At 45.0% G+C, this 26,291-nt stretch overlaps 1 long non-coding RNA gene across 2 annotated transcripts; it reads right to left on the reverse strand.

The window, feature by feature from the left end:
• Window positions 1–3,975: 3,975 nt before the first annotated feature.
• Window positions 3,976–26,291, reverse strand: LOC143436233 (uncharacterized). Of its 2 annotated transcripts, XR_013106390.1 has the most exons (3): window positions 25,793–26,236; window positions 18,195–18,660; window positions 3,976–5,127 (listed from the first exon to the last, which is right to left on the reverse strand). It is a non-coding gene; the product is annotated as an uncharacterized LOC143436233 (long non-coding RNA). The 2 variants fall into 2 exon arrangements; XR_013106389.1 differs by lacking the exon at window positions 3,976–5,127 and having other exon boundaries at window positions 17,694–18,660; window positions 25,793–26,291.

The following is a 26,291-nucleotide window of genomic DNA, read 5'->3' on the forward strand; positions in this document are numbered from 1 at the left end:
AAAAGGTGAAATCGCTGCCTCAGACCTCAGACCATAGGCAGGTTGAGGGGATGGGGAGAGGCAGCTAAAAGATATTCCTTTCCTTTTGGGTGTGATGCTAATGTTCTAGAATTGACTGGGGTGGTGTTTGTGTATGCTTCAAGCATGTAAAACTCGTTCAATCACACACCTTAAATGGATGCACTGTATGGTGTTCCAGTTATGTCTTGAAAAGCTGGTTTTAGAATACTGAGGGATGCTGACCAGAATACAACAGACCGCAGCCTCAAGCCCTCTCCAAGGTTCCTGGGAATGTTGTCAGAGCCATGCATGCAAGGCCACTGGGGTATGCAAGCAAAAGTGTTCACATCAGGAGTGAACATTTCAAAACACATCAAGAACAGCTACATGTGACAGAGGCGTCCCCCGGTTAGAGGTGTCCCCTTGCTATCCAGCACAGATGGCAAACCTCAGGACTTCTTAAACCACTTTCTCCAGAAGCCAAATTTTAAGACTCTTTAAAGAATGCTTCCTTCTTCTCCCTACCCCTCCTTTCTTCTTTCCTTCCTCTCTTCCTTTCATCTCCTCCTTCTCCTTCTCTATAAATGAATTATGTATATTTTCATGTATATGTTGCCTTATAGCTGCCTACATTCTCAGCCACGTCTCTGCTAAGATTCCCTTAAGTCAGGTTGAACGTTTGCAAGAAGGCAGTCTTCATGTCCCACGGTCTCCATTACCATTCCGTAAGTCCTTACTTCTCCTCCCAGGACAGAGCAATCCCATCCTTTGAAAGTTTTAGACCATCCCAAATCCAAGCCATGAACAATTCTGTTCAGCTGTAAATCTAACCATTGCTCATCACTTTGACCGTCCTGTTGAAAGGGTGCTTGTCTTGCACCTTGACTGTTGCAGCAGCCTTCCACCTGCTAACCTTCCTTCTGGTCATCTCCACTTGAGTCTATTTTCTCACACTGTGGTTTTAACAATCCTGTAATACTAAGCCAGCTCATGAGCCAGACAATGGTGCTGCATGCACTGGAGAATCTTGTCGATCTTTCTATCTGGAAGGCTTAACCCCCAGAGGTCCACAGCATTCATGTGTCCTCTTTTTGATCTTTGCTTGGATGTCACCTTATCAGATATTTTACCATTACAAAATATTACATTATTTAGAACTGTAATACTCCTCCCCTTTGTTTCCTGTCTACCCAGTCTCTCATTGAGTGCCCTCTGATACAGCACTATTGTATGTGTTATCCATTTCTCTACACAAGACTGTAGGTCAGTGAAGACATAAACCTTGGAAGTTTTGTTCATTAATACACTCTCTAAGCAGACAATTTACACTTTAAAAGCCTTTGTTCAATGGACAAGTAACCTCTAACTTGATCCCAGATGACATCCACAAATTACATCACTCATTCTCATTTCCCAGATGAGGAAACGGAGGCTTGCGGTGGTTGCGTAATGATTGAAGGCCTACACACCCTTCCTCAAGGGACAGGACCTTATTGCCCATGGGCTACAAGAATGAGTCCGTCATTGTCTGATGGACTCACTCTCCATAGATGATGAAACTTGTCCCCAGATGACAGATAGCTCTCAGAAACAGTCAGCCAGAACTTAAACAGGTCCAGTTGAGATTTCCACAATGTTCCCAAATCCCAGGGTGTTCAGTCTTACTCTGGGGCCTCTGTAGCTAATTGAAAATACGTAAAGGATTCTGTTTTTTGCATGGCAAGCAAAAATCCATACTGTACAACAAACCCACCAATACCCATAGAGGCTCCAAGCACCAGAGAGTTTCAGAGCTCCCTCCTCTAGTCTACCCAGGGTATGACGTCTCCAGTGTGGTTTCTTTTTGTTTTGTTCAGTCAGATTGTTCTCTTCTGAGCCAGGGTGAGGTGGAGCAAGGACACTATCAGCCATCAGAGAAGTGGATATGACACTGAAAAATGTCTCCCCTGTCTTTCTCCTCCCCATACCTCAGCATCTACTTCTCAATCCATTCTATGACATCTCAGTAATGACCCTGTTGGTAGACTTCCCACAAAGCTGCAGGCAGCACCTTTCATGAAAAACTTAGTGATGTTATTTGTCTGTGCCCCAATCCCTCGATAAGGGGCCTTTTCTTTTTTTGTTAAAAAAGAAAAGGGGGGGCTCTGTTTCCTCTTAGCATAGAACCCCTGTTTGTGAGGCTGGAAATTACTTCTGTTATGATTACTTTTCAAAACAGTCACGATTTTTTTTTTCTGTCAATCTGTATTTTCTTTCTTGTTTACCTTGTTTGGCTTTTTGAGTTGTTCTTCACGAGAGTGGTTCTAATTCCATTAAGATTCAATGAAAGTCTCAAAGGAGCATCATATTTAGAGTTCTGCTTGTAACAAAGAGACCTCCTGCTGCTGTCCTCATGGCTGAAAACTGCTGCAATTCAGGTCTGAGGGACTCAGCCACTCTAGACTGGGGAAACGGGTTCTGCTCCTCTGAGAAAGGCTGTGTCTGAGCAGAATACAGAGAAGATAAGGCCAGGATTTGGTCCCCCTGACCACTGTCTGGCAGGCTGTCCCATTGGGTGGGCTCCCAAGAGAGCCATTCGGAAGCCCTGCCCACCCTACTGCTGAGGACTTTTGTATCTGCAGAGCCACTAAGGATAAATGAAGAAGCCGGGACTCTAATCCTGCAAGTGACTAGCGGCAGCTCTCACCAACTTTCCAGTCATTTCTGTAGTCGTGGTGGTAGTCTGCTGCCTAGTCTACCAAGAGTGCTTTCCAATGGGTAGACAGACAGCTGTAATGGGTAGTCAGCTCAGGAGAAGATCACATCTCCTATCTAGACCAGCACAGGGTCCATAAGGAGGGAGAAAGTCCAGGAAACCATCAATATCTCCAGGCATTAAAAAGATATGGAGTTCTCTCTACACAGCGAACTTGAAAATACGCAGTACTGAACCGCAAAAATGAGTATTAAAAATTCTAAGACGGGACTGGAGAGATGGCTCAGCAGTTAAGAGCACTGACTGCTCTTCCAGAGGTCCTGAGTTCAATTCCCAGCAACCACATGGTGGCTCACAACCATCTGTAATGGCAATCCGATGCCCTCTTCTGGTGTGTCTGAAGATAGCTACAGTGCACTCATATACATAAAATAAATAAAATCTTAAAAAAGAAAAAAAAGTTTCTAAGATGTTCTGATCCTTTCCCCTAAAATATCAAATAAATCAAAAGGAAAAAGTAAATGCCTTTGGCTCCCAGGTCCCATACAAACCCTCTTTTGGTCTTTTTCAGAGTGGCACAGTGCTTCAAAATAGAGGAGGCTTTTGTTATCCTGGAACATGCCCAAAGTAGAAAACATGGATGCAGATGTCTGACCTATCAGGAGTGCCAGGGGGTTTGCCAGTGTGACAGAAATTTTTACTTCATTTTCTAATCCTAATAATACAATTTTTTCTATAATATTTTTAAAATTGTATTTATTTTATATGTATGGGTGTTTTGCCTGCATGTATGCGTACCCTCTGTGTGGATTGTCCTCAGAAGACAGAAGATAGCATTGGATCCCCTGGGACTGGAATTACAGACAGCTGTGAGCTGCCATGGGTACTGGAAATCAAACTGGAATCCTCCAGAAAAACAGCCAGTGCTCTTAGCCACCAAGCCATCTCTCTAGGCTCCTGTGGTGACTTGGGGTACAAATAATTGAAAGGCTTTGATAAAAGCCACCAGGACTGTGAACTGTGTTATACAAAGGAGAAAACCAAGTGTCAGTGTTTTGATTGGGGTCTACCAAGAAGCAGATGCTGAGATGATGAATTGTGAGACCGGTTTGCTTACGACAAGAACAAGAGGAAGCAAACTGGACAGAGTCAACGCAGTGGAACCACAGCAATGAGGAGAAGGGAGAGCAATTGCAACTGAAACTTAGCTGGACTTAGTGGGCACCTCATCCTAGTTAGGGTTGTATTGCTGTGAACAGGCACCATGACCAATGCAAGTCTTATAAAGGACAACATTTATTTGGAGCTGGCTTACAGGTCCAGCCCATTATCATCAAGGTGGGAGCATGACAGCATCCAGGCAGGCATGGTGCAGGAGGAGCTGAGAGTTCTACATCTTCATCTGAAGGCTGCATGCAAGTAGAAGACTGACTTTCAGGCAGCTAGGATGAGGGTCTTAAGCCCATGCCCACAGTGACAGACCTACTTCAACAGGGCCACACCTCCTAATAGTGCCACTCCCTGGACCAAGCATAGACAAACAGTCATAGTACCTAAAAGGCACAGTGGCCCATTGGAGAAATCTCAAGTGGATGGGGAATGGGCTTGCCCACACGTCAGTTAAAGTTCAGCCTTCAGGCAGCATGGCTGGGTAGATGCAGAAGAAGGATGCAGAAGGGTAGAGAAGGAAGCAGGTGAAGCCCCTACAGTGGGAGATATGAGGAGTATCTACGGCTGCCACACTTAGGCACTGGATTGAGTGGACTTCCCATGTCCATGGCTTATTTGGCAGTTATTCAAATCCAGACGATCTGAATCCAACTTCTATATGTCTCTCACTATGTTAAGCAGATCTTTTATAGGTGATGGTGTAGGGCTACTTGAAACTTAGCTTTTGGGTTTAAAGGGGAAAAAATAAGGCTTCCTTTTAATTTGCTTTGGTCAGCTTCCTTCCAAGCCAGGGAGTTTTGCCAGCTCCGGGCTATTCCAGTGTAAAAGCTTATCCAGGTTTCTGGGCATGAACTTGTGCCAAAAGAAAACACGATAACTTTGGAAAGTAACCAAGGCTCTCTGTGCTGTGGGCATCTCTGAATTAGGACATGCATTCTTTTGGGAGATACAGTATCAAGCCCCATAAAGCGTCTTTTGGAGGCCCGGGGTTATAAGACAATGAACAGAAACACCAGCTTCCAGCAATGAAAGAGATATGCTTTCTGCCTCGTTCTTGCTTTTCTCTCTCCTGGCCAGGAAAGCAGTTTTGTAGCACAATGACCATCTCAACTGTGCTGTGAGAAAGTGTGTTGAACAGATGGCATCCTCTGAGGAATCCTTCCAGTCCACAAGTATATACGGAGCACACACTTGGTCCTGGGCACTGGAAATGGAGTGTTGTCATGGGGCTGAAGGGATCCGGACACCACAAAGATCACTTCCTAGTGGAAAGATAATAATAATAAATCACCAGAGAATACTTCTGGGTTGAGATGCATGTGAAGGTTACAAAGGAGAGAGTGGAGTCTCTCGGAATGAGAACAGGAGATGCTACCAATACCAATACCCAAGCATGAAAAGGTAAAAATGGAGGCAGCTATGTGATAAAGCAGGTGAAGGCATCCGAGGCAGAGAGGATGCTGAAGAGGGAAGTTAAGGACAGGCATCTTTCACTAGACACAAGGCACGAATGTTTGTATAGACGCAGCCTGCAGAGTCTTCAGTGGGCCAGTATATTAGGAAAGGCCAGTTCAGGTGAGGCCTTGCAAACCAGGGTAAAGACTGAGCTCGATTCAAGGTACAGCTAGAAGCCACTGGAGAGCTTTAAGCAGAACCATGCTAAGCAGGAGGCACTGTCCAGCTGTGTTGACAACGCACTGAGAGTAGAGGGAACAGAAGTAGAGAGGCTGACTGAAGGAGATGACAGTGACTCTGGGGCAGGGGCAGGTGACAGTGGAGAAGGCGGTGAAAAGTGATACGATTTGCAAAGTCCTTCATCTGCTCACACTGAAACCTGTAGAGATGTAACGCTGTCTTCCCAGGATGGAGGTTGATATACTAGTACCTTGGCCTTGACCACAGAATGTCTGCAGATGCAACGTAGGCCAAGGTGGGGCAAGACAAGAGAAGAAAGCAAGTAGTATATCTAAGCCTCTGCAGGATGCAGGAAGACCTGGGTGAGTATGGTGGTCGATGCCAGAACGTAGAGTAGGAGGTAGGAAATCAGAAGGGCAAGTTCATTCTGGCCTCCATAGCATGTCTGAGGCAAGTCTAGGGTTTGTAGACCCATCTCAAAAATAAAATAAATAATAAATATTTAAAGAGGAGACTTGATCTCTTAACCCCTAAAGCAAAAGCATAATATACACTCATACATACACACACACTCACATACACACTCACATACACATGCATACACACTCACACACATACACATGCATACACACATATACTCTCACACATATACATGCATACACACATATATACTCACAAACATACACATGCACACACACACTCACACAACATACACATGCACTCACACACATACACATGCACATACACATGCACATACACACATACAACTCACTTATGTATACACTTGCATACACACACACACTCATGTACACACACACACATATATACACATACATACGCTCATACTCACACACACATACACATGCACACACACACACACTCACACACACATACATATGCATATACACACACATACACTCATACACATATGTACACACACACACACACACAATATGTTCAAGCATCTTCCATTAATAAGACCGTGTCCTTCTGGTAATGGGTCAATGGTAGGCAACACTTCCACGGTTCTCCCTGTGTGGCTAGCACTGAGCTCTTTGCTTCCACTGACTCATTAAACAATAGTATTCCCATAGAGGAGGAAACTGAGGCACAGAGAGGCTACATTACAGAATGTGATTACTTTCCCTTTGAGGGCTATCTCCTTCTAGACACGGAGTTCAGTGACCCAAGAGACAGTGAATCCTTGCCCAGTAAGCATGGGGTCCTATCTAAGAACCACCAGGAGGGGGTTCTTAAGCTGAGGTTCTCATTGTTATTGGTGCTGCAGACAGAGACATGGCTCCACCCCATCTCCTACAGGAAGCCGAAGACTCCCCATTCTGTTTGGGGATTTCCATTCTGGCAAACCTGGGATTCATAGCTTCAACAAAGAAAAGAATTTCATGAACTGGAGTTAGAGATTTGTTTAAAGTTAAAAGATGGTTCTGTGGGTAAAGGTGCTTACCGCCAAACCTGGAGGTCTGAGTTCAATTCCCAAGACCCACACAGTGAAAGAAGAAAATCAAATCCTGCAAGTTGACCTCTGCCCTCTATGTATGCAGTGCAGCATACAGGTATACACATACTCTTGTTTACAGAGACACAAAAATAGATGTCGAATTTCTTAAAATATATCTTAGTGTAACTTAAGCACACAGATTATTAGCAAGAAGAACACTCAGAGACAGAAGGAGACACACCCAAATGTAGACATGGGCTTCTGGAGGAAGCGTCGCCATTAGGATTCTTTATATATGATCTTGGTAGATCCTCCCGAGATAATCTTTAAAGGCTGCTAAGAAAACCCCTTTTTTAACATTGTTCAAAGAATGTAGCTTATAACAAGGTTAAAAGTTAAAGCATTTCCTTCCGAAAACAAAGTTGCAAGGTGGATTTATGAGGGATAGTGTTTAGATGTGGGGATGTGAGGGAAAGAGCCAGAAAATCAATGTTATACATCGCTGTGGCCTTAAAGTGAGTACAACCAATTTATTTACGGTCCTTGGCAAGATGTCTTTTGGAACACAAATAATGTTCTGTGAGCAACTTGCTCTTTGTCAGTGGGATCTGAAGCTCCCTGCTTCTTCACAGAAAACACATACCAGAGCCTGAGAGATAGGCTTTGGTTTTTGTTTGCTTCTGCTCTGCCAAGCTGTCCTTCCATGTCACAATCTTTCTATCTGGGCACACCACCATAGAGTAAGCTTTCCCACTGTGTGCTTGACTGATCTGTGGTTACAAGAAAAACCAGATTAAAGAAGGTGTCCAGGCCTCAACTATCAGATACCACTGGTCCACCCAGCCCACACCCAGCTTTACAGCCCAGGTACTTTTTAGCCCAGTGCCAAGGAAACACCTGGTAGCAAATACAGTCGGCAATTGTTTACTGTGCTTGGACTAGGTGCTGGAGAACATTGGGGGCAAAGCCACTCCCTGACGTTAAAATCACACAAGTTAGTGGGGAATCCCAATAAGCAGACTGACTAAAGTTCCTTAGAGGAGAAGATTACCAGTTGGGAAATTGAACCAGCAAGTTGCTGAGCACATCAGAGAGGAGTGTGAGCTTCGTGGAACTAAGAATCTGGGACGATGCTGGGTAAGGCAGATAGGGAGAAAAGGAGTTAAGAGAGGAGGAAGGTGACTGCACAGGCCTCAGAGAAGGAACACGGGGTGTGTCTATGGAACTCAGAAACACCAAGAAGAAAGCATCCTGCTATGTTTCTGTAAGAAGTACCTAACCTTCCCTCAAGGCTGAGAAGCATAGGCCATCTGCCGATGAAGCTGTCTTAGCCTGGAGGGACACTGAGCTCTGACCTCTGTTCCCCCTGGGAAGAAGTGGGCTAATGGCAGAGGATGCCAGGAGTATGTTTCCCAGAAGCTCCCAGCCTGCTCTGAAAAAAAATGTTTCATTGAGTAGTGGTCAGTTGAGAGCTGCTCCAAACCCTCTCATCAACCTCGGATGTTCAGGGGAGCAGAGTGGAAAAGGGGAGCTGAGGACTTCAGGGCCCTGATCCCTCTGGTCCTGAACCCACCCCACTCTCCTAGCTAGGAGAAAGACCAGTGAATCCTCGAGGTGAGAGTTAGTCAGATGAGAGGCAAGAACCAGTTTGCTTCGTTTTGATTGGCACTGCTGAGTCATAAGGCAGGTTTCCAAACAAGGCTTTCCAAAGATGGTGCCTAAGATCATTGCTGAGAAAGATGGAAGAGCCTCAGGAGTCCCTCATTGTTTTCATTACACCGGATGAGCTGCTACTTTGTTGCAACTTTGGAAACAGCAGAGAAATTTAGGGATGGCTCTCCTTGCCAGCAAGACAGAGCACAAGTCTACCTTTCTGCTGAGTAAGAACTCTTCTTCATACTAACACGGACTTTTCTATTTAAATTAGAAATCCAGTAATGACTCAACATCCTCCGGAGAATGGTCCCCAGACTTCAAGAGACTATCAGGCTCCCTAGATGCTCAATCCTCTATGTAAAATGGCGCAGTGTTTGCAAACAGCACATCCTCGTGTGGACTTGTGGGTTCCGGTCATGGTCATTGCATTATGTTATTATGGGAAAATTACGAGGAAAAAAGCCTGTGTGTGTTCACTACAGATGCATTGTCCCCAAAGCATATCATTCCACACTGGGCTACTGCACAGATGAGGACACATAGGGCCAGCTATGTAGCTGTTCCCAGATAATGCTAATCAATCCAATTCTGGAAGCAGTGGCAACTGCAGCAGCGGCACTCCTCTATACCGCCCCAGTGTTCTGGGTTCCTGAATGAAAGACACACACGCACACGCACACGCACACACACTTTATATTCTGATATGCCTAAAACAGCTCAATGGCTAGGCCACTTCCTAACCTGCACGTGGCTAATCCACCCCTCTCCGATAGCCCGGTGTTATTACTTACTAAAATCTACCAGTCCATCTTTGCTGCCTTGGACCCAGTCATGCAACCCTCTCGAACTGTGTTCCCCTGGCTCCTACATGGTGGCCATATCCGGCACTTCTCAGATGTGGCATTTTGGTTCTCCTTCTCTCAGCACCTCGGATCTCTCCTTTTCCCTCTTCCCTCCTCCCTCCCCCCTCCTCCCTCTTCCCTCCTCCCTTTTCCCTCTTCCCTCCTCCCTCCTCCCTCCTTTCTCCTCCCTCCTCCCTCTTCCTTTCTCCCTCTTCTCTCTTCCCTCCTCCCTCCTCCCTCCTCCCTGCATCCCTTCCCCAGAGAATACTAAAAGTCTCTCCTCTGTCTCTCTGCTCAACCATTGGTTGACGCCATTTTTATTTACCCATCAGAACCAGCCGTGGGCAGAGTCTCTCAGTGTCTTACAAGCCTGCAAACCAGTTTGGTGGGGGGTGGGGGGGGTGGGGGGGTGTAACATAATTAGCATAAGAATACAAGCAGCTACAACCAGGCCTACCCTTTGTTCCTGCCTCTTCCTTGGCTTCCTTTATGAAGACCCTACATTTTCTATATCAGCTGTACTAGATTGAACCTTTATCGTCTCCACCTTTAGTTTTATGCCTTTTGATGTAGCCTTACAGGGGAGGGGAGGCGTGGCTCAGTGGCAGAGAGCTTGCCTTGCTTTGGTGAGCCCCCAAGCTTGCCCCCTGCACTGTCCCCAGAACTTTTCTCTCTCTACCACCCAAAAAAAGATTAACAAATCCATGTTGTGGAAAACAAGAGAAACTGTCATAAGCAATATAATAAAATGAATCATCGCTCCCTATAACTTCTGATTGATTATCACTAACCCATTGTAAGCCATTTGTATATGACTTGAGGTAATCTGTTATATCAATGTCTCCAACTTTCCCAGGACTGTCCATGGTCTTGTCCATCCCTTGAATAATCTGAAAGGTATCTTTATCGTATGCTAACTATTTTATACCCTTGGGTGTGGTCGATTATGTTACCACTCTCTCGCCAAGAATTGCAGAGCCCCTCCCTGTGGAAGCAGTCTGGCAAGGATCAAACATCTGTTAGCCTGGGGTGTGGCCACTTGGCCGGTGGTGGTTAGTGAAACTCCAGCAGGAATGACAAACACTTCCTATAACCAGATGCTTTAGGGACTCAAGTGGCTCGCCCCGCTTCCTTTCCCTCTGGAATGCCATTACAGTTCTGGATGGAGGTGAACTCTGTCAGCCTGGACACCAGGATGAAGGCAATATGGAAGAGAAGTCAGCTGCCCCACAAAGAACACCTGCCTAGTTTGAACAAAAATCCTCCTGGCTTAGGATAAACTATTGAGCTCAAAAGGCATTGTTTTCACCAAGAAGCCCATACAAACCTAATCTATCTTATGTTTCTGTCCCTTCTTTAGGAGACGTAAGGAGCTTACTGTCATTTTTGTGTTTTGGGGTCCTGGAGATTGAACCTAACAAGTGATCTACCACTGAGTTCGACCCCTCACTCTTCTTTCTTTATTTTGAGATGGGGGTTCACTGAGTTGGCCAAACTGGCACAAGCAAGGCTTAAATTTGAAATCCTCCTGCCTCAGCCTCATGAGTTGCTGGGATCGTAGGCCTATCGTACCAGGCTGGCCTTCACGAGCCTTAGTCTTGCTTAATAACCACACCCACCCAAAATCAAAAGTAGTTTCAAGCCCTTGTTTGTCAAGACAAGTCCAGAAACGATCCAAAGCCTTGCTGCAAAGATTTTCTATGTTGAGTATTTCCTTTCTTCGTCCAGCATTTCGGAATGCAGGGTGCAAGCCATGGGGACTGGGAAGGAAGCACAAACCCCGGGGAGAAAGCTGCAGAGCAGCACTGACATTGTGTAACAGCACTCACTTGCAGGATGCTAGTGTTACCTTTTGCCCCACCAGGACAAGAGCCGTAACCGCAGACTGAGCTCACAGAGCTGACTGTGAGACTGTTCTATCTGTGATGTTCACACCTGCCATCCCTCTGTGTGGGCCCGACTTAAAGCTCCACATCACATTTATTTAAATACCTCTGCCTCTGTCTGGAAGTGACTTGTTTATGCCCAGGAGGATGAGCAGAAATCCGTAATCTAGAATATCAGACAGATGTCTTGAAGGTCCAGGAAAAACCTACAAGGCCGTGTCTTCCCAGCTTTGAGACTATCTTCATGACCTCACATGTAGTCATGAATAAGACATGATGGATTTTGTTTTTTGGTTTTTTTTTTTTTTAAATCGCATTTGTACATGACAAGACCTGATTCTGCTCTTCTGCCCAAATTATGACATTGAATGTGGCCAAACTTTGTCTTGCTCTTGAGCCCAAAGTTAAAGAAAAATGTTATCTTTTCCAACAGCATCTCTACTCTCCCCACCTCCCCCAGCCACCTCCACAGCTCATCAGAGATTCACAGACATATAAATCAGAGTTGGCTCCGCGCACAGAAGGATAGAGAACTGGACACCGCCCAAACAGAGATGTCGTTCCCAGAACGATTAGTCACCAGCAGCACACATTCCATGCAGCGGTCAGGAGGAAGAGCCTCCTGAAGTCAGTGCAGTCAAGAACCAGAGCGGTTAGGAAGAGAGAGAACTCTGGTGAAGATTCTAGCCCAGGGCCACAGTGTGGGAACTCTCCACACTGGGTATAGAAAGTCTGCTGGGGAAGCAGGGTGTGGGTATCAAAGACTCAGGTACACAGAAAGGGTGATGGGAAACGGAAAAAAAAAATGGCAATCTGAAGGGAATCTAAAGTGTTCTCTTCATCCTCTACTGGGAAGATGTCTAAGGGCATATGCTATATGTGGTGCTGATATGGTATAGTTATGCAATAGCTCTCACTGAGCAATCCATAACAAGGCTTGGGTCTGCCTGTCTGTGAGAAATATCTCACATTTGTGATGTGGTTTCGCCCTCCTTGTGCCCATGAAAGGCAAGGAGGAAACACATTGTGCTCCTAAGGAAACTGAGGCACAGCTGAGTAATGAAGTTGGAAAGTGATAACCGCTCTTAACTAGTGATGATAACCGCTCTTAACTAGTGATGATAACCGATCTTAACTAGTGATGATAACCACTCTCAACTAGTGAAAATGATTCTTGGACCCTTTCCTTTAGGCCCTGGTGCCTAATTGGTAAGTTCTTTCAAGCAAAAAAGGAAAGAAAGAAAGAAAGAAAGAAAGAAAGAAAGAAAGAAAGAAAGAAAGAGAGAAAGAGAGAAAGAAAGAAAGAAAGGAAGGAAGAGGTAGGGAGGGAGAGAGGGAGAGAAAAGGGAGAAAGGGAGGGAGGGAAGAGGAAAGGAGAAAGAAAGGAAGGAGGGAAGGAGGGAGGGAAGAAAGAAGGAAGGAAGGAAGGAAGGAAGGAAAAGGAAGGGAGGGAGGGAAGGAGGGAGGGAGGGAAGGAGGGAGGGAGGGAGGGAGGGAAGAAGGAAGGAAGGAAGGAAGGAAGGAAGGAAGGAAAAGGAAGGGAGGGAGGGAGGGAGGGAGGGAGGGAGGGAGGGAGGGAGGAGAAAAATGTTGTGAATGGTTAATACTCAATCTAACCAAGAAAGATCTTCCTGACTCCAATCTGAAGCTGGGTTCTTAGCAGCCAGGGAGATATCACTGCACACTAGGCTGGAAGGAGCCAGGCTTGGCACCTTAGCCCACTTAGGCCACTCAGAATGTATCAGCAATTAAAGGACAATATAAAGAATGGAGAAGGTCACTGGGCCCAGGCTCCAAATGGACACCATTCTCAATCAGCTCCTCTGCTACGCTGGTAAGATTCTTTACCGTGCATGTGATATTTTAAAATTGAATTCCCTTTAACCTGTTCTAAGCTGGGATCCAGTTCATCAGGTTTCTTAGCACGGAAGATTGGTTGCTTTTGCCGCTGAGTACCTGGCTAGAAGACACTTAAGTGGAGAAGGCTTCCCTTGGGCTCATGACTTAGGGGATACAATTCACCATGGCAGAGCAGCCATGGAGGCAGGAGCAGGGCAAGCAGCTGACTCGTCTCATATCTTGGACCAACACGAGGAAGAGAGTAGACAAGAAGAGGGGCCAAGCTATTAAACCTCCGAGGCCACCCCTTGAAACCTATTTCTTCTAGCAAGCCTGGACCTCCTAAAAGTTCTCCAATCTCTTAAAACAGTATCACCAGCTGGAAACCATCCGATCAAACACGTGAGCCCGAGGAAGATACAGGTCAGCCAACCCATTGCACAAGACATACATACCTAGCACCACACACACAAAAATGAAACCTTCTCAGCTTTGTTTTGTTTCAGTCTGTAATGCTTGTTGGTACCAATAACCATAAAAGCAGATGCAAGCTAACACAGCTTTCCCAGTCAGACTCCGGGTCTTGAACTCACCTCTGTGTGCAACATCACGTCTTACCTTAGCAAACGCAGTCAGCTCTCCCCTGATCATTTCCTGTGTGGCTTTTTGTTCTATAATCAAAATTTGAAGCACTTTTCATTTTGGACTACATTATCCTCAGATTCACCTTGGGGTGACCTTAGATGACCATGCAAAACTACGAGAGAAAGCCACACTTAGGTGCTTACGGGATGTGAATAGACTGGCCTGAAGCCAGTGAGATTGTGAAACCTCTGGTAAATCAATAAACACTGAACACAGAGACATTACTAACTGCATCTCAAGCCCACCAGCATCAGCTAATTGACTCCTACTGCAGATTAGGTCAGCCCTCACGCCATCTTTCTTTAGACTCCATCTTTCTTTAGACTCCATTTGGCAATCCCCGTAATACCAGCTAGGCAGGTTAGTAACACTCACGAAGAACGCTAATGAGATTTAAGTTGGCACGGGGAGCTATCAAAGAAAAACTATCACTTTAAACCATAATCCTGTCCTTGCTTGAAAGAAAAGAGATTTGCTGGCCTGCCTTCCACTGAGACAAGGCTGAGAACAGTGGCCATAAAGGAGGGTGTAACAAGAAGCTGGCAGTCAGCACTGGCAGAGCCCTGGAGTTTGCCAGCTGCCTTACTAACGGCTCAACAGAACTGTAAGACAAAAAAGATCCATTTCTCATGGACACTGAGGAAGGCAAATGATCTGCACACATGCCTGGAAGACGTCATACAGAGGCCTTCTTTGCTCTAGGTGGGATCGAGCACAGGGAGCCTAGAGCCAAGAGCGAGTATTACGAGTCTCTGATGTCTACTTCAGCACGGCTGCAGGTGTCCTTAATGAGACTTCTATTCAGATGTATTAGATCAGCTTTACCAAAAATTATTGCTCACTTAGTTCAGTGTGGGAAAACTCTGATTCAGATCTGAGCTAATCTACAGGTACAAAAGCGTGAACCACCACGTGGTTACCTAAGCAACCGTTGCATCTAACAAAACAAAGTGCCAATGACTGTTCCTGATGTCAACCTAAGTAGCACTGTGGCTGAAACGAATGGTTTTTTGGTTTTTTTGTTTTTTGTTTTTTCATTTTCTTGGTATGATATCGAGGGGGGAAGATGAGGCAAGGCCGTGGATTTCGATTTAGGCTGTAAGCCTATCTATCTCAGGTAGACAAATCAGCTCATTCAAGGTCAGCCAATCTCAAGAGACTAGCAGGTAAGAACTGATGAAAGGTGGTTTTTTTTTTTCCCCCTTCAGATATAGTTAGACACCAAGAAAAATCCCTACACCGGGATGCCAGAGGCTCAGGTATGAAGCCAAACAGCCTCCTGGCTTAGGTAAGCAAACCTAGAAAATACAGAATTCTGAAAGTCGGTGACTTCTAGATTTCAAGTCAAAATCATGCATGTAGAGCTATTTTCTTTATCATTTATTACCATCCTAAAACTTAGAGTCAAGTTTGTCTCTTGAATCGCCATTCCAAGTGCAAACGCAGAGCGGTGATTCATCTAAAGTCCGAATGTGTCAAAAGTTCAAATAGTCAGTTTTCATAAAAAGGCTCCCAGTTTACAGTAGCAGGTACCATGTAGTACAAGCTCTAGTTCACCTTCCAAAGCTCGAAGAAAAGAAATTAGTTTTCTCTCAGGGTCATGGCCATCTTTGTTCTCTAGCTCCATTCCGAAGAACTTCCAGGGAAATTCAAGAGAGTCAGAGGAGTTCAGAAAAGACTAAGCATCCTCCCTCAAGCTAAACAGCATCCCACACAACTCTGAACCTCAACAGTGAGCTCTCCTGGCTTGTGCGGAATTTTCCCCCTTGTAAGTACATCATTTGTACTCACCTGATTTCCATCACTATTCTTGGCATCCTGAAAAAGACTCACCCTCCCCCATCCCTACCCCCACGTCTACCCCAACCTGGGGGAAAGCAGACTGCTGCCATGCCAGCACACATAGAGACAAGTCACTTTTATTTCCCTTTATCTTGAAACAACTAATCAGATTTGCATGGAAAGTTTTCTTAAATCCAAAGACATAGCCTCGGTTTTATTTAGGAAACCCTGCACAGCCATTTGATATGTATCACTTCCTAGACAGAATACAGACATCTCCCAAGGACACTCAGAGTGCATGCAGTGCATAGAGAGTGAGAGGGGTCAGCAGTATTGTCTAGCCATTTCCTCAGAACATAGAGAGTCCCTTCTGGAGAGGGGTATCCCTAAGCCTTAGGAATGAGTGATCATAAAATGTGGAGAGAATCCCTTCAACACTTTATGGAAGCATCACCTGTCAATAAAGGCTGATTGGCCAATGCTCTGAGGCAGGAAATAGGAGGTGGAAGTTCCCATAGAGAGAGAAAAAAAACTTCTAGGATAGAGTCAGGTGCAGAAAGTGATTTGCCCTGACCTCTGAGAAGACAGACTCACGAAACTAAGAGGAAGTAGCCAGCCTTGTGGCACTCATCGAATAGAATAAACTGCTTAATTAAATTACAAGCTCATTGGGGAATGAGCCAAAACCTGTGGCTGAGGCATTTATTCATATATTGTAAGTCTCAGAGTCATTATTTCCAGAATGAGGGCAGAGGTGGAAAATCCTGCAATTACACTGTAAGACCCAGGAAGTTCCTAAAGTTTACAAGACTCCCAAGAACCCCTACTCCAAGGTTCTATGTGCAGTAACAATTGCTTGGCCAAGAGCAATCTGAGCACTGGATCTACCTGTCAGTCATGAAGAGGCTTCAGGGATATGGCTTTTATTAGCTGTTACCTATGCTTGTATCCACTGTTTGCTGCTGCACCCAACGTTTAGTCATCTATGTTCCCACAGCTAACTCCTCACCCCTGCTCCTGTGAGTAACCCCAATAAACTCACTGGTTCATCAAGACAAACTTGGATGCAATCTTTGGCTTGTCATAAGTGCCCTATAGTGACTGGGTGGATATATGCTTGTTCATGTCTTCTAAGGAAAGTAATGCCTCTCTGGGGAGCTAAGAAAGTTCACAATTGACAGGTATCTGCCTCAGTTTACCAGAGAGAAGAGAATTGGAACGCTAGTGGGAAAGAAGTAAGTGTCCACAGGAGACAGCTCCTGAGCCTGTTTGCATAAATTTTAAATGAGGTTTAATGTTACTTTTTTTTAAAGATTTATTTATTTTTATTTTATACACATTGGTATGTTTTTGCCTGAACGTATATGTCTGCGTGAGGTTGTCAGATCTTGGAGTTACAGACACTTGTGAACTGCCATGTGGGTGCTGGGAATTGAACCAGGGTCCTCTGGAAGAGCAGTCAGTGCTCCTAACCGCTGAGTCATCTCTCCAGCCACTTTTTTTTTTTTTTTTTTTTTTTAAATTTGCTCCTTTTTCTGGAGCTAGCCATGATGGGTTCAAACCCGACTTAGCCAGTAGTTAGCTGAATGATTTGGGGTATGTTATTTGATCCTTTTGTGCCTGACTTTCCCCAGTGTCAAATGGACATAGTAGAAATATGTTTCTTAGGGTGCTTTAGCCAGTCCCTGGCACATAACAAGGGCAAGTTCTTATTCATTCCATATGTTTTAGATTTTAATGTGCTAGCCATTTAAAGGCAGAATTCATGCAACTTCAGTGTTCTTGCAGTTATTTCAGAAGTCGAGAACAGGTCTCTCAAGGCTCAGCCCAGTTTCCTTGTGACCCATCACCAACCTACATTAGCCATCTTCACTTCCATCTTCCAAGCATGCTCCTCCCCAGCCATGGCTCTGCCCTGTCCCCCACCTTTGCTTCACTGTGTCAGTTAGCTTCTTAACATCAGCCTGCCTATCCACTATAGACCCCCCTCCCCCCCCCACCCCCGTTGAGGTTTTGTCTTTTACTGTGTATTGTAATGCTAAGACAAGAGAGTCTGCGCATAGACCCAATTGAGCTATGTGACCTTGCCTCCAAGTTATTTTTATTGGTGAATAAAGATGCTGACAGCTGATAGCTGGGTAGAAGAGACACAAGCAGGGGTTAGGGTTCCTGGGCTTGGGGGATCAGAGGGGAAATACAAGCAGAGTAGAAGGTGAAAGAGAAGGAGGAAGATACTGTGGATTATGAGTCAAGAAAAGGGCTGGCCAATTGGAGTTAAGGGCAGTCCAGATGAAACATAGTAAGTAATAACTGGGGTTATCCACAGGAAAGTAGATTCTAATAGCAGAGAGGGTAGATGTCTGCCCAGTTCTTGTGCTGTTTAGGACTTATTGTAAATATAAAGGTTCTTGTGTGTCTTTATTAAGGAACTGAATGATCAAAGGCAGGGTAGACACCCCAGGTCATAATTAAATAATTTCTACAACATCCCTCTGGAGTGGTCCCAAGACATCTCGCCAGTTAGGATGTTTTGTATCCTAAAGACACTTAGTACTTTATTACTTCCTTGCATCTCCCAGTCTTACCAGATTGCAAATTCCTTGCAGACAAAGCCACATTTCAGTCCTTTTGGGGATTCTGGAGTTTCTTGCATCCAACAATTTTCATATAGTCAGCCCTAAATGTATTTTGCAAATCAATGTCTAAATTTAAAGCATACAAAAGTCAACATTAAAACAGAGTCGGTTTTTGAGTCAGACGGACTTTAGTTCCGGGCCTGTCAATATTTGCTGTGGGGCTTTGGGTAGGGATTCTATCAGCTCCTCGAATGCTCCTCAGGATGGTAGAAATTGCCTATAATGCCTCCCTTAGAATGCTGTTGTAGTATTGAATGAGGTAATGCATACAGGTCCTGAAAGAGACCCAGTACTTCGTAAGACTCTACCACTGCTGGCCATAGGTGTGGCCATGGTCTTCTTGCCTTCTTCATTCTTTTAACTCCTCTGGAGTTCCTTGGTTACAGTGAAATATCCTCTCAGCTGCCAGTCTTACCTAAGGAGAAACAAAAAGAAAAAAAAAAAAAAAGTCTTGCTTTGTGGAAGAGAAGATATCAGTCTTCAGTCCTGTAGGCACTGAGAAATTGTCTACACTTTGTAACTCGTTCTCCACTCATGATTATGTGAACTGTCCAAACTAAACTCGTTGAGAAGCAACAACAAAAGAAGATATGGAGAGAGAAGACGACCTGACAGAAAGACGGGTTGCCACAGAGGAGTGTGACGAGAGGATAACAGAGGTATAAACAGTTAAAATACATTATTTATATTTACGAAACTGTCAGAGAATGAAAAAAAAAAAAAAAAGAACTACAAAATTACCTGTCGTGCAGGAGGCTTTCTTTATAAGTGGCATTTATCTCTGAGAAAAGAATGATATGGATCCATAATTTAAAATATGAATGAACGATCGAAAGCCTCCTGCACTCTACGCCAGCAGTAGATGGCTCTGCTGATAACCTGGTTTTTGAATTGCTAAAAGAGATGTATTAGCCAAGACCTGGAATCCCTCGTTCAACCTCCCAACCTGCCCAAATTATTTTCTTTGCTCCAAAGTGATATTCAGGTTCATTGAAAAACAAGTCTGAGTTAATTGGAGGAAAAAAAAAAGCATTTTTATTCACTTAGTTCAGTTCGAAATTGATGCCTACTGCTCCTGTGTGCCCACACAGTATATAACTTGGGATGTTCTGATGAAGAAAGGCCTCTGATTCAAGGGGAGGGTGGTTCTTAATACAGGTAAAGGGATTTTAAATCTGGTGGCTTTTCACCAAAAGTCCCCTGTCCTTTTTTGCATGACCAGATGCTCTGTATTCTCAGCATCCATTCATGCAGCCCCGAGGTAACTTTCTATCCTGTGGACACCTGGGTCCTAGTGTCCCACAAACCTGCCTTCAGCTTTCTCCCCTTCCTGGAAGTAGAAGGACACACAGGGATGACAGCGGCATTGGGAGCTGCCTTTTGAGGATGTACAGTACACACCACCCTGGGTTTCTAGGCAATTTCACAGAGCAAAAGCAACTGCACACCAGCTGCCTCAACGATAACTGGGATTTCTCCAGACTTTCACTAAGCGTCTACTGTATTTAAGCCCGCGGGCTTTGGGTCTATATTCTAATAGGAGTTTGTTATGGTTGGAAGCCGTATGAATGATCTGGAGTGGTCGGGTCAGAAGAGTCAGAACTTAACTGTGGTCTTAATCAATTTCATGTGCCCCAAACTCACATGTATCATCTCGCCTAAGAGACACAACAGCCCTTCCTGTGGTCATTAGATCCTACTTCATTAATGAGAAAGATTGAAGCCCAGGTCAGTTGTGTAATGCCCCTACACTACACAGCTAATAGGCACCAGAGCCATGGCTTGGCTATAGGGCTACAGACATAAATTTCTGCTTCTCCACCTTGATTAGAGAACATGGCAGGCAGGTCAGGGAGCGTGGGACATAGGCTTTCGTGAAGTACCTATTCTAAGCATTTTACATCTGCATTTGATTCTAACAACCTTCTCAGATGGCTTCTGCTGTGTCTAGGAGATCCAGGGGTAGATGCAGAGTACACAGAAGTTAAAGGAATTCCCCACAAAACAAAAGGTAAACTCAGAGCAGATTACGAAGACAGTCTCTAGGGTCTGAGATTTGACTGCTGGGCTGTGCCACCTCAGAACATGAATTTTAATATGATCACTGTGACAGGCTTAAATACAATTTTTCCCCATTAGAAAACATACACACTAAAACTGCAGTAAAAACAGATCCTAGCAAAGTCTGTTTAAACTAAAAGTTTAGCTTGTTTGTAGTTAATAGCAAGTTTTTATTTGTTAGTTTAGTTTTGTTTTTTTCCAAGACAGAGTTTCTCATTATGTAGCCCTAGTTGACCTGGAATTTACTCTGTAGAGCAGACTGGTCTTGAACTCACAGTGTTCCACCTGCGTCTAATTCCCCAGTACTGGGATTAAGGGCATGCCCCACCAACTCCTGACTAATTGCAACTATTCTGGCAAAAGAAAAAAAGTTGCCATTTCAAATAAAGCCACCCGAGACATCATCCCTTGAGTAGATAAACTACATAACAATCTTTGTTAGTCATCTGCGTTAGAAGTCCAACCGCAGCTCAGAACAGACCACTCCAGACCACATGGTTGGGGGGGGGGGTGTTTATTCAGGAGATAGGGCAAAGGTGGGGGGAAGAAGATGAAAGAAGAAAAGAGGGAGGTCAGGTCGGGGGTCCTGCCTGTTTTATATGGGCAGTGACTTAGTATCTCTCAGGTAAAGGTGAGGTAGCCAGGTGGATTCTGGGAGTGTATGGCGGTTGCCTTGGCAATGATGTGGGGGTTGCCTAGATGTGATGTCACTGGGTTCGGAGCCTGATACCAACAATCTTTAACAAGAAATAGGATACACACAAAATAAATAATGCTTAATCACGTTAAGCCACTCTTTCTGGAAGAGCTAGCTATGTGAATCCAGTCACACTGAGTTATAGTCATGCCTTTAGAAACGGAAGAAAACAGGAACTGGAAACATTGTCTATTTAGCATGTTTCATTTTAGATTAAACAGATTTTACTCCCTGTTCCCTGGTAATTATATATAATTAAAAGGCACAGAGGGAACATGTGTAAAGACACGATGAAGTAATAACCGTGTGAACAAAGTCTCATTTTAACTCGTCGCTGAGGGGAAGTTGCTTTTATTCAGATTAATTTGTGAAAAGGCCGATGAGACCATGACATGGGGAGACAGAAGGAGTGTGTTCTCTCAAATTGTTCTGGTCAGATAAAACGTGGTGAACAAAAGACATCAAATTGCATCAACGCTTTGGAAGGCGCTATTAGTCAGCACAACTTAAAGGATTCACTTCTTCGAAACAGTTTTTTTCCTCAGGAAAAATTTCCTATTCTTCAGAACTGTTAGTGAAGGCAGACAAACTGAGTCACTGTTCTAAATCAAGAGAGGCCTCACTGAGGACCCAGGAGGGCCCAGAGCTGAGCTACCAGGCCCTGATGGCACACTCCTATAATCAGTACTTAGGAGCAGAGAGACAGGAAGGTCTTGCGTTCAAGGCCAGCCTATGCTATCAGGTGTCAAAACCACAAAATTAAATTAAAAACTAAATGAATGCTTGCGAAGACATCACCTTTAGGTTCACCCGTGTGGACTTTCCAAACAAAAACTAGTATAGGCATGTTGGCAATGCCATCTTGGGTGTTGCCTTGGGGTTTCTGTTGCTGTGATAAAAACCCCCAAAGCAACTTGTGGGGGGAGAGGGAGTGTTTCTTTGGTTTACCTCTCCCAGCTCAAAGTCCACTGAGGGAAGCCGAGGCAGGAACTGAACTGGAAGCCATGGAGGAGAGCTGCTTCCTGGTTTCTGCCTTATGGTTTTCCATATACAATTCAGAAGCACCTGCCCAGGAATGGCCCCACCCTCTTCCCATGGTGTGGGCTCACCAGCATCCATCATTAACCAAGAAGATGTACTACAGACTTGCCTACAGGGGATGTGATGGAGGCATTTTCTTAACTGAGGCTCCTTTTCCCAGATGATTCTAGCTTGTGTCCAGTTTACAAAAAGCCCATGAGGACTGGTGTCTACTGCACAGAAAACCTTGAGCTCTGTGACAAATGGAGCACAGTGATAGTCAGACTTCCCTGAGAGGGATGTTGTCTACCTACGTAAGCACATGTCTGGCATCCTTCAGTCTTTGTAACAACTCCCTGAGGTTAGTTCATGGTTATATCCATGTCTTTAGATCAAGGAGAATATTCGGCTTGTATTAGGTGTTCAGGAAGAAAGTGAATTCCCAGAGGAAGGCAAAAAGAGGGAGAGCTATACTGTGATTATGGATGGGGTAGCTAAGGAATGTCATTTTTTTAGTGACACTTAAAAACTTTTTTTTTTTTTTTTTTTGCTTTCTTTCTTTCCTTTGAGCTGAGTATGGACCAGCACTCAGAAGTTTGAGGCAAGAGGTTTGTGGAGTTCAAGGCCAGTCTGAGCTACATAGTAAGTTTTAGGCCAGCCTAGACTACAAAGGGCTGGCATGATGGAGTAGGAGCCGCCAGGCAGAACATGGCAAGTGAGATCTCGGGGATCACCACAGGGAAGTAGACAAAACAGCATAGAAGGCTGATGTCTGTGCAGCGCTAGTGCTTTTGAACTTATTAAACATCTAAAGGTTTCTGTGCCTTTTATCTGGGAAAAATATGGTCTGAAGTGGGGTAGAAACCCCCTAATACATATTTAAAGACAACAAGGGGGTGTAGTAAACCCCCGAAATAATAATTACCATTACATGGTACATTAAAACATGCATTTATTGCGTAACAGTCAAGTTGGGTTGAGCAAATCTGTGCCCTCAAAGACTTGTCAGTTCCTCATACAAGGGAAACTTTGAGCACACACTTGGAGGAAATGAAGGAGACAGTCACAGAAGCACCGGGGTCGGCAAAGCACTCTAAGTTCAGAGATGGGTAAATGGAAAGGCTTTAAAATCATGCGAGATGGTAAGCACTGGGAGGGGAAGGCGGGGGCTCCTGGGGCCAAAGGGGAGGCCAGAATCTCTGAGAGTGAGAACAGAAGTCTACAGGGCATTTTGAGTGAGGAGGGTCACGGTGTGGCCACTGTGTTCTCACTCTGGCTGCTGAGCCTAGAACACAGTGAAGGGCAGCAGCGGAAGAAATGTGGAGCTGACCAAGAAGCGGATCCCATTCATCAGCCGAAGGTGATGCATGCTAGGGCCAGGAGAGCGGAGGTGGAAGAAAGGCAAGCTTCTTACATTGTATCAAAAGCAGAAACAATAGGGGTTGCGACCTTCCGAGGCAGTGTGTAAGAGAAAGTGTGGAGTCTAAGATGGCCTCTGACCTTTGGCGGGGACACTAAAAGTATTCTTAAAAGAAGAACAGAGCAACAACTCAATCTGGAAGCCCAGGCTGGCACACTTCCTGGTGAAATAACCATTGGATATCCAAACACCATCCAAGATACTAACGGTTCTGGGATAAAGAGAGTATAAAACTGGTTCCTCCTGTGCACATTATCAGTATAGAAATGGGGTTTATAACAAAAGAAATGAAATCCCCCACCATGGAACTGAGTGTAGCAGAGGATGTTCAAAAGCTGTGTCCAAGGTTAGCCCTGTATTTCAAGGTTGGAAGACGCAGAGGAAACAACAAACGGGGTACTAAGAGTAGCCATAGAGAAAGCAAACCCGGTGAGTCTGGAGTAGCCAGGGAGGCTGGAGAAAGCCGCAGGACCCCAGCTCTGTCTTCTTCTGTGGTGTTTGTCATCAAACAAGGTCTCAAATGTGAAATCACTGGTTAAGGTGATGCCTCTGAGATTTCTGAGAACCTCACCCCACCCCGTGTATGCAGATTAAGTGTTTTGATTAAAAAAAAAAACATTTTAATACATTGATTTTAAAATGTATGAACTGAAACAAAATACATAAATGATAGTTCTATGAAAAACGATGCAAAGTTACAAAGCCCATCACGGCTCCTTGTCATCTCAAGGTTCCTGACAACTGACCAAACTACGGGTACCTGTGGCAGGTTTTTAAAAACTGCTGTCCATGATGTCAGTGTCATATCCGGATCGCACCTCCATTCTAGCTCTGTCCTCTGAAAAGTCAAAGACCAAAGCCTGTGACTATAGTCCAAAGATTCTCAACCCATGGGCCGCAACCCTTCTGGGGCGGCACATCAGATATCTCCACATATAAGATATTTGGGTTATGATTCATAACAATTAGAAAATTACAGTTATGAAGTAGCAATGAAAATAATTTCAGGGTTGGGGGGTCACCACAACGTGAGGAACTGTATTAAAGGGTCAGAGCATCAGGAAGGTTGAAAACTCCTGCTAGGTCCATCCGCTGATACCTTCAGAACAAGTATGGTCTTCAACCTGGTCACTCTTCAGCTTGTGTGATCTCTTTTAGGTATTTGGATTTCATTTTTAGTCCTGTTATTTGTGTTCATTGGTCTTGGAGCTTATAATGATCCCGAATCTTAAGGCAAAGGTAGTGTCAGAAGTGTATTCACTTATCCAATAAAAAGTTGGTGGGTACAGCCTCAGACAGCTGTCTGAAGCTCAGAGGCAGGATCAGACTGCCTGGGTTCAAATCCCCACACAGCTACTCCCTCAACAGTTCCCCTGCCATTAGTGAACTTTTCATCGCTGTCGAAGTACCTGAGTAAGTGCAAAAGCAGGAAAGGTTTGTTTTGGATCTTGTCCTCAAAAACTTTGTCCATGACCGTGCTGTTGGCGTGTGGTGAAACCAGACTATTAGGTGACAAGGGACACGTGATAGAGAAGAATGTTCACCTCACTAGAAAGACAGGAAGTGAGGAAGAAGGATCCAGGACGAGATATACTTTCAAAGGTATACAGCTAGAAGCCTTTCATTTAGTCAGGCTCCATCCCCTTTGACTCCATTCAGTATGAATTTATCAAAGAATAGGCCATTAATGAAGCGCTAATATTTTGTGAAGCACTTAGGGTGGTATCCGGCATGCAGTGAATGTTCTGGGAAGGCTCATGACATAAGGGGAAATAGTAATTACCTGTGGCAGCCCTGTTCAACATTGTCTAAGCACTGGGGACCAGACTGTGCTGGGGGACGGGGAGTGGGGGACAGCACAGAACAAAACAACAAAGAAGTAAGACTGTTCTCAGGGGTGCCCGGCACTGAGCAGACACGTGCAGCGAAGACAGGTGTGGAGGAAGAAGAAAGGCCTTCCTGAGAAGAGTGAGTGAACTGGGCTCCAGAACACAATGAACAACTCGAACAGCAAGGGTTTCTTCAGCCAGAATCACACAAGCAAAGAGAGAGCCATGAAGACAAAGCAGCCATCCTGATCTAAAAAAAAAAAAAAAAAAAAAACCGAAACCGTCTGATTCAAAATGGGAAAGGCCCAAGAGGCCGGACTCACTGTCAAAGCATCTATTTGGGAATCAGAAAAGATGCACCCCTGGGGGATGCTCTAGAAGGGGTCTTGAGAAGTGTTCAGCTGGCCTGATGACACACCGTGAGTGTACAGGAGCCCAGAGCAGAGCTCACATCCAGTCCAATAGGAGCAGCGGGATTACAAAGTAGCTCCGCCCCTTTAGCACCCACCCCTTCACTTACGGTTAATAAAATGTCAAGGAACCAGTCGCTTTTGCCCTGTGGTAAATGTTCCTCTTGTGTGTCTTGCTCTGGGCACCTAAACCTGCTTCTTCAAACCCTGCTTCCAACCACTGAAGAGATGGCACGAAATTAGACGACAGCATGCCTAGGTCCCACCTCATGCCTTCCAAGAGTCAAAAGCCAAGTTACCAGGCACCTAGGAGACTCAGTGGGTCTTCTGCCTCTGCGGCTCCTTCCCTTTCTGCTCACTTTGTGTGCCAGATGATCCTGAGCCTTTAGGCCACCCCAGCCCGGTGCTTTGTTTCCCTTAGGACAGCTAGAGACCTCTGCAGATTAGCCAAACAGGTTTGGAAACCGGTTTGGGCTCAGCAGCCCTGCACGGTGGGAAGTCACCTGCACACCGGAGGATCTGGAGCAGAACCTGCCTGAACACCAGGAAGTCAGCCCAGGTTTGCAGAGAGCCTAAGGGCATGCAGTCCAAACGGATCCGTCAGTCTGC

The sequence above is a fragment of the Arvicanthis niloticus genome, chromosome 22, assembly GCF_011762505.2.
Source record: "Arvicanthis niloticus isolate mArvNil1 chromosome 22, mArvNil1.pat.X, whole genome shotgun sequence".
Taxonomy (NCBI): Eukaryota; Metazoa; Chordata; class Mammalia; order Rodentia; family Muridae; genus Arvicanthis; species Arvicanthis niloticus.